Raw genomic sequence first — 9,123 nt, 5'->3', positions numbered from 1 at the left:
ATGTAGAGAAAAGAAAGAAGAATACAGAAGATAAATTGTGTATGTCTCTTTAATTGCACGTGCGGCGAGCTAGCCAGGAGGTCATAGGTTTGAATCGGGGTATCCTTTTTTGCACAGCTTTTCCCGTTTTAATTTCTACTTTCTTCGTACTGTACATATTATATGCGGCTAACTGTGCGTACTAATCGCCAAACATCAGGTTGGTCGAGTAGTTTGAATTCCAGCATGTACCCACGTTTTCAATTTCATTTGAGAATTTTCCGTGTAAATAAAATGCAAGGGTTAAAAAAAGTTTGGTTTAATTTTATTTGAGAATTTTCTGCATAAATAATAAAATACAAGGGTTAAAAAAAAGCTCGCGGATAACCCTCAGCCACTGACAGTGGGCCCCCACAACGTTGGCATGCCACATGTGCGTGGGATACGGCCGAATACGATAGAAAGCACCGTATATAAATAAGAGGACAAGTTAGATGACCAGAAATACGTATTTTACAAATTTATGCACCAAATTGAACGTCGCGTGCAAGTTCTATGACTCCGGGTGTATTTACTTCATGTGGGGAAGGGAACTATGGCGAGCGAGCTGGCCGAAAGTTCGGCCGGCTGACCGGCTACAATCATTTACCTTTTTAAAACGAGCAGTTGCCTTGATAAATTTTATAGAACATGGCGCAAAGATAATAGTACTAGGTTCCCGTCCCATTGATGGTATTTTTTAAAATAAAAAATATATAATTTTTTTAAGAAAAGGAGGTTAAATCATCTGCCTCTGCATCAATCGATGCATGCAGCCATCTTTATTAATTATTCCATAAAGGTCTGATAGAAACATACACCGATCCACCCGAAGCCACCACTCACACCTATAAACTCGATAATGTGGAGCGCTCTCACTTCCCATATCCAAAACCGGTATCGTCGCTGATCCATCCACATAACTTATCGGGACCAGCAACCGGTGCATCCTACCTAAAGCGCACACCACATGTATACGTTTTAGAAGCTGTCATTATCATCGGACCACTGACCCATCTTTAGGAGAGAGATCCGCATCATCCTTGCTATTCCGGACATCCGTCGACGCTACAACGGCGCCCAACGGCACCACCGCCTTGCGCTCGTCACGCGAAGATTCTGGAAGATCCATCGTGCATAGCACTTGCCAACCAGGCATGACTCAGCGTAGCACCTGTCGGCTAGGCTTGAATCGGCGTAGCAACTATGTCTCCCCGACTCGTAGCCGGGACTAGACGACGAATCTCAAGATCCGACCACCCAGCCGCAGGCCGGCCACCTCTGACAGAAGAGATGATCACCACCGCCGGGTGCACCGGTCGGAACAGATCTAACTGGAGGTGCCTCCGACGCCGCCGCGCCACGGCCATCGTCATCGCCAACACTGCCACCACAACCGCCATTAGGACATCGGCCGCCCGCCACACCGCCGTAGTCCAGATCTTGGTCGTCATGAACCAGATCGGCGCCGCCGCAGTCCAGATCGGGGTCACAGCCTCAAGCCAGGGCGCCCCGCGTCACCCTATGACCTGCGAGTCACCCCATGACCCACGAGAGGGATGAGTGCCTCTGCCGACGCTATCGAACGCACAGGCTATGCCCGGCGCCGACCGTGGATGGCGATGGAGGGAAGGGAAAGGAAGGAGTGGTGACCCAGCGGCTAGGGTTGGAGCCCCTATATATATATATATATATATATATATATATATATATATATATATAGGGAAAATAGATACTACCACCTAGTGGTAGTTACCACCTAAGAATCCACCGTTCATCTCATGCCCCTAGATCGAGCGTGCTATTTTTTTGAGAATGCCTAACGGGCTAGATGAGGTTCCACCCGATCCATTTAGAATAGTCATTAATTATTTTGATTAGTTTATTTGGTAGTTATCCACGTCGATCTGGCCGTGAGCTTATCCCAATTTTTGAATGCCAATTTTATCTAGTCGTCTCACATCCTTATCCGCTTACTAACCAACCTACCATTTCTCTCTACGTAAAAATAGTATTGTTTCTATCTTCTCTTTAACAACAACAAATAGAGCTGTTAACTCTACGTTTTGCCGAGGCGACACTTTCATCGCCGGCTGTAGACAAAGGATCAGCGTCCTCGCGAGTATTCTTCTGCCGCCAGCGAGACGGTGAAGTAATAGCTGGCCGTTGTCGTTCTGAGTACCACACAAGCCAGGTATCATAGTCTGATCAGATTTTCAACTCTAAAGAATTCATGCTTCCTCATTGACCTTACCATCTGCTACGGTTCTTTCATGTCAGCGGCACCATGATTTTGAAGATGCCGAAGCGACCACATGAGCAAGGCGTTCGGTGAGGCAACCGGAGGAAGACCAACGACGTCTTCTCGGAGCGTACGCAAGGCGTACCTCTGTGGAGCTGTCGCCGGTGACAGCGCATCCATCCGCTCCGGATTTGATTGGCAACTTCCTCCACTGGTGTGTGGTTTTACACTGGATGTACCATGGGTGCAACTAGCCGTCGGCGACGAGCTGACTACTCCTGCATCGACCCCAAGCATCGATGGAAACAAGACTATATTGTGTATATCAAAAGTTCAGTATCATGTAGAGATGTAGAAATTATGGACGAACAGTTTGTACTGGTCTACTCTACACGTACAGATGTCTACAGTATAGCATACAATATACTACCTTTTTGTCATATACTCCTTTTCTTCTAATCTACATACTAGATGTACGTTAGGTGACTGAGAAATTACATGTACACACTATGACCGTTCCTATACGCTTGTTTAGTTCCATTGACATACTACTTCTGATTAGATAATACTCCATACTACCATACTACCTCTTTTATGATACTCCATACTACTTTTGTCATATACTCCTTTCTTCTAATCTACATACTACATGCAAGCACGTCAGGTGCTTGAGAAATTTCATGGCTGTCATCCACATAGTAATATTACTATTAAATACCCTCTTGATTAGTTCCATTGACATATTCCTTCCCTTATACTCCATACTCGATAAGTACATACTCCATGTAACATGCCTCTCCATCGACTGTACAAGACATACATCATACTCTTCATGACTATATAGTATACATAGTATATATTCTTTGATTTTGTAGTATATAGTATGTGGGAAATATAGCATATATACTATAAAAATTGGAGCATACCGAAATTTTCCTGAAAAATAGAATATATGTCCTATGATAATTTTGGAAGTATGAAGTAGAAGAAAAAGAGTATGTACGCCAAGATTTGTTTTCCTTTGCAAGTGCATGCGGTCAGGATATTATTTGGCTATTCAACTAACCTGCGCAACTAACTAGACGGTGGGACATTAATGGATTTTTTTGTTCGCTAACCCGCTTGGCTTGGCTGCCTGAGATGACACATGGCAGACAGAGAGCTAGGAGGTAACTACCATTGCTTGTAGATAAAATTTGTCATATATATATATATATATATATATATATATATATATCTATATCTCCCAGTGTGGAAAAATTGTCCATCAGCCGTCGTCCGTCTCTTTGTGTCCTGATCTTCTATGCTAAATAGATTCTCTGCAACCTACCTGTAGACATGACTGTTAAAGACGGTAGCGCAGCGCTTCGTCGCCTGCCCGATACACGCAATGTTTAAAATTGAAAAATGGTCATGTCGCCTCCTAAAGATTCCATACGGCGACCCATAAAAAAAAACCGAGGGGGCATAGAGCTAGGATAGCCGCACCATGCAACCAATAGACGCTGCTGATATCTTTTTTTTACCATCCGTGCCTAGTCTAGAGGCAGCTGGTCACGAGTGAAAATGTGTAATCCCTTTGCGTTGGGACTCTAAGTTCTGTCACGGGGCACCGAGACTTCTCGTAGACGGCATGCAGACATTTCAGGACCCTGCATGCTTTACACAGGGTAAGAGCATGGCTAAGAGAAGAGCCTGGCTGTATATAGGTGCCACATCATCCAAAGGCTTGATAAAAAACTACTAGTATAATAGGCTGGCTGTAGGCTGGCTATTAGATGGACTATACTATTCAATGTTTGCATGTAAAGAAGGTCAAACAGGCTCACATGATTGGCAGGAAAGACAGAGCTCTTGCGTTTAGCACTCACGCCGGCTGCATGCTGGCTGTATTGCATCGAAGATTGAGCTGCAGCCGGGCGATACACGGAGTGCCGGCTCTTCTCTCTCTCTTCGTTTCTCACTCCTCCAGCAAGGATTTTTGCTGACATGTAAAACCTTATAGCCAGCTGACTAGGCTTATTATACTTGCTCTAAGATTCCTATTCCTGACAGATACTTGATATAATTATTTAAACAACAAGAGCAATACAAACGCCACATCCAGTCGGCCGCCAGCATTGAGTTCGAATGATCTATGCTACAAACCAGAAATGCTGTGAACGGGGGAAAATACTCTCGACAGTGTTTGGTCTAATTAAAAGCGCGCCCTATTTACACCAAAAGTCTGGAAACAAAAAATGGTCAAATGCCATTCAAGACGTCCAGTTCCCTGCACCTCATATGGCGCGGCTAACAATAAATAAGTCTACTGGGTCATAGGGGACGCATTGTGCTGGCTGCGCCGCCCATAGCACGTATAACAGAAAGCCACATGGCATGGCGCCACGCCGTGTGCCTGGAACGGGATGCCACGTCATTGTGAAGGCCGTTTGAGGCACACGTTCGTGACGCACATTGAACATCTTCGGTGACGTCTGTACCTCGTACAGGTACTATGCAGGTCCTGGTGTTTGTACCTGGTACAGGTACTATGCAGGTCTTGGAACATCTTTGGTGACGTTTGTACCTGGTACATGTACTATTGTAGTTCCTGGAACACCTTTCGTGATATCTGTACCTGATACAGGTTGTAGTTCGTGGAACACCTTCCGTGATGTCCGAACCTGGTGCTAGCGGCGTCGAAGGCAACGTCTACGAGTTTAGCATCCGGTACCCGTAATTGGCTTTTTTTATTTAGTTTAAACTTGTTAAATATTGACAGGTTTGCATGTAAATATATTAAACTTGCTTAATTCATTTGGTGTCCATGAAGTTCGATTGTTTGGTGAAATGTTTGCTTGACATGTGAGGGGACAGTTCAAATGACAGTTGGATTGCCGGCTCTCCAAAATGTGTCTGTAGATGTGTCCACGAACATTTGGTGTGTCGATATGAGATACAACATTGGAGTTGTCTCCGTTTTAGAAGTTCATTATTGAATCCTTTATATCGTCAGGAGCCAAGTGCAAAGTCAATTGGAAGACGGTTTGTAGACCAATAAGTTTGGTGGTCTAGGCGTTCTCAACACCGACAAGTTTGAGCATGCTCTGCGTCTTTGGTGGCTTTCTCTTTTGCTGGTGCTGCCGTTCCAGCACCACGGCCGCCCCGCCCCAGCCTTACTTGAAGTTCGCAACTTCGTCACCTACACCAATACACTCAAGATCCACGATGCTTCTCATCCTCTGTCGGTCCAGACCACTCCTCCATCCACCGCAAAGGTACCGTTCGCCCACACGATAATCACCATGGCCGGCGAGTGTTAGTTGGATTGCTCCTACTAAATTTTGTTGTCCCTTCCTCTTTGAAACAATGTATTAATATATGAAGTAAATATACAAGCACTATGTCGAGTCGTCTGATGATTCTTCCGGCGAGGAGAGGACTACTCGAATGAGATGCACTATTTCGGCCAGTAATATTGGTTGTTACTCATAACTTGTACCTGGTACATTAACCCATCATAAACATACATATACCTAGCATAATCAATGCACAGTAATTGGACTTCATACGTTCGACCGCCACATGGATACTCTTGTACATGGTACATTAAGTGAAGAACCTTATACTTGTACTTGGTACATGTAGACATACTTGTACCCGGTACATTAACTGGGCAACTGTATACTTGTACCTGGTACAGACAGGCGTAATTATATCCGGTTCATTAAGTGAACAACTGTATACTTGTATGTGGTACATTCATGCATACTTGTATATGATACATTTAAGTGACCCCACCAAACAACATCCAACAAAATAAGAGTACTGATAAAATGGAGAACACTTCTTTCTGTGAGCATCATGCAACTAATGCGGCCGATGTACCTCCTTCGTACATTTCCCGAAGAACATTCAAGAGCTTCTCGTCGGAGCTGTTATTCATCATGCGTATGACTCTGACACACCCGGTCGTTTCTCCTCCGCCCCCCGTGCTTAAGGCCTGTGCTTAAAAGCACACCCTGACCCCACGTGTCGATTAATACAACTCTATCTGCATTTGTTTTCTCTTTTCTCGGCATTACCATTCCAGCACCACGGTCGCGCCGCCCCAGCCTTACTTGAAGTCCGCAACTTCGTCACCCACGCCGATACACCCGAGATTCACGACGCTTCTCATCCTCCATCGGTCCAGACAACTCCTGCATCCACCGCAAAGGTACCGTTCGCCCATACGGTAGTCACCATGGCCGGCGAGTGTTAGTTGGATTGCTCATACTAAATTTTGTTGTCCCTTCCTCTTTGAAACAATGGATTTGTATATGAAGTAAATATACAAGCACTCTGTCGAGTCGTCTGATGATTCTTCCGGTGAGGAGAGGACTACTCGGATGAGATGCACTATTTCGGGCAATAATATTGGTTGTTACTCATAACTTGTACCTAGTGCATTTACCCATCATAAACATACATGAACCTGGTAGAATCTGCGCAGAATAATTGGTTTTGGTACGTTTGGCTGCCACATGGATACTCTTATACATGGTACATTAAGTGGACAACAATATACTTATACTCGGTACATGTAGGCATACTTGTACACGGCACATTAAGTGGACAACTGTATACTTGTACTTGATACATTCAAGTATATTTATATCCGGTACATTAAGTGGACAACTGTATAGTTGTATATGATACATTCAAGCATACTTGTACCTGGTACATTTAGGTGACCACACCAAAACAACACCCAACATGATAATAGTACTAACATGATAAATAAAAAATGAGAACACTTTTTTTCTGTAAGCATCGTGCAACTCATGCTGTCGCGGTAGCTGCTTCGGACCCTTCCCCAGAATATTCACGACCTTCTTGCATCCGTCCACGTCGAACACAGACAACTCCCATTGTGCACCCCCATATGTTGCGAACACAAGCTTGTTTCCTTCAATGACATAGAGATAAGCACCTAACGGGTAATGGAGCCACGAGATTGATACTCCTACGGCGATATTGTGAATATCATCACAGTGGTCAGAGCTGCTATTCATCATGCATACGACAACCGCATAGGACTCCGACACCCCAGTTGTTGCTCCTCCGGCCCCGTGCTTAAAAGCGCACCCCCCCCCCCCCTCCCCCCCTCCCACACACACACCCCGGGATTGCCTTCTCATGTGCAAACTAGACGCCAAGGATGTTTGACCAAAAAAGGTCAGATTCAAAAATCTTCTTAAAATATGGTAAATTCATGATTAAGTTTGAAAAAGGATCAAAATAATGATTTTGCCCGATAGTGAAGAAGATTGTTTTATTGTCCAGCTTCGTATATAACAAAAATTGAGAAAAAAAGGATGTGAATTATTCTCATAAAATAGTAAGGATACAATTTTTTCCCTCAATCTTCCTCACGACCTGTCTAGGTTCTCTACGTTAGGCCAACTCCAATGCGCGACCACATCCTATCCGCTCGCGTCCGTTTAAGGCAAAACACGGCCTTGCACGCGTTGGGCGCGGATGCTCCGAGCGATGGTTCCCCCCCGGACGCCGCCCGAATCACATCCCAAACGGACAAAAACGGATGTCCGTTTTGGGGTCTGCGTTGGAGTTGGCCTTAGGGCATCTCCAGCCGCGCCCCCAACAGGCCCTCCCAGGCCACTTTTTCGGCGCCGGCGCCGAAAAAAGGCCCAGTCGCGTCTCCAGGACGCCGAAAATCGCCGGTTCGGACCTTTTTTCCGTCCGGCGGTCACAGGCCGAACCCGACGCGCTGGGGAGCCGTTGGGGGCTCCGGCGCTAGGGAAAAGCACGCCTGGCCCACACCGCCAGGGGAAAAGTCAAGGTTTTCTTCCCCGACTCGCCTCGCACCCCCCGCGCCCTCGGCCACCACTAGCTGTATCCCGGCGACGGCCGCCGCCCGACTCCGGTAGATAGCCATTCCCCGCCTGAAAATAGCAGCGCTTCACCGCGGCAGCCCCTCCCGCAACAGCTGGGCATTTCCGGTCGCAGTTTCCGGCCGCGGAGGCGCGGTTTAACGGCGGGTTCACGGCCACCGAGCGCAAGGTGTTCGGCGATTTGCCCGTCTCGGTGATGGACTCGGATGAGGAGGAAGAGCTCGCCGCGCTGCTGGAGGAGGAAGCCGCGGCCGACGTTCAGGAAGAAGAGCATCTGATGGTGCTCGCCGCCCTCGCCCAGCTGCTGGCGAGCAGTGAAAAGCCGCGGCGAGGTGGCTCGGCGCCGGGGCGGGTGAAAGCAAAGAACCGGCATCGTCTGCAAGGCTACTGCATGCTCTACTCCGACTACTTCGCCGATGCTCCACTTCATGGCGAGAGAACATTTTGGCGCCGTTATCGGATGAGCCGAAAGCTCTTTCTCAGGATTGTGAATTCCATCCGGGAGTTCGACAACTACTTCAAGTGCAAGATGGATTGCACTGGCGCTCTTGGATTCACCTCCATCCAGAAGTGCACGACAGCGATGAGGATGCTTGCATATGGAGCTCCCAGTGATTCACTCGACGACTACGGGCGCATGGCCGAGTCCACCAGCATAGAGTGTTTCTACAAGTTCTGTCGGGCAGTGGTGGCAGTGTTTGGGCCACAATACTTGAAAACACCCAATGCGGGACACTGCTCGGATCCTAGCCCAGAATGCAGCAAGAGGATTTTCTGGGATGCTTGGAAGCATCGACTGCATGCATTGGAAATGGAAGAACTGCCCATTTGGTTGGCAGGGGATGTACAAAGGCGCCAAAGACGGTTGCAGTGTGGTGCTTGAGGCGGTAGCCACACAGGACCTCTGGATTTGGCACTCCTTCTTTGGTATGCCAGGAACTCACAATGACATCAACGTGCTGCAGTGCTCTCCTGTTTTTGCCA

The sequence above is a fragment of the Triticum urartu genome, chromosome 6A (assembly GCF_056163025.1).
Source record: "Triticum urartu cultivar PI428250 chromosome 6A, HENAU_Tu73, whole genome shotgun sequence".
Taxonomy (NCBI): domain Eukaryota; kingdom Viridiplantae; phylum Streptophyta; class Magnoliopsida; order Poales; family Poaceae; genus Triticum; species Triticum urartu.
Note: the sequence above shows the minus strand (reverse complement) of the source record.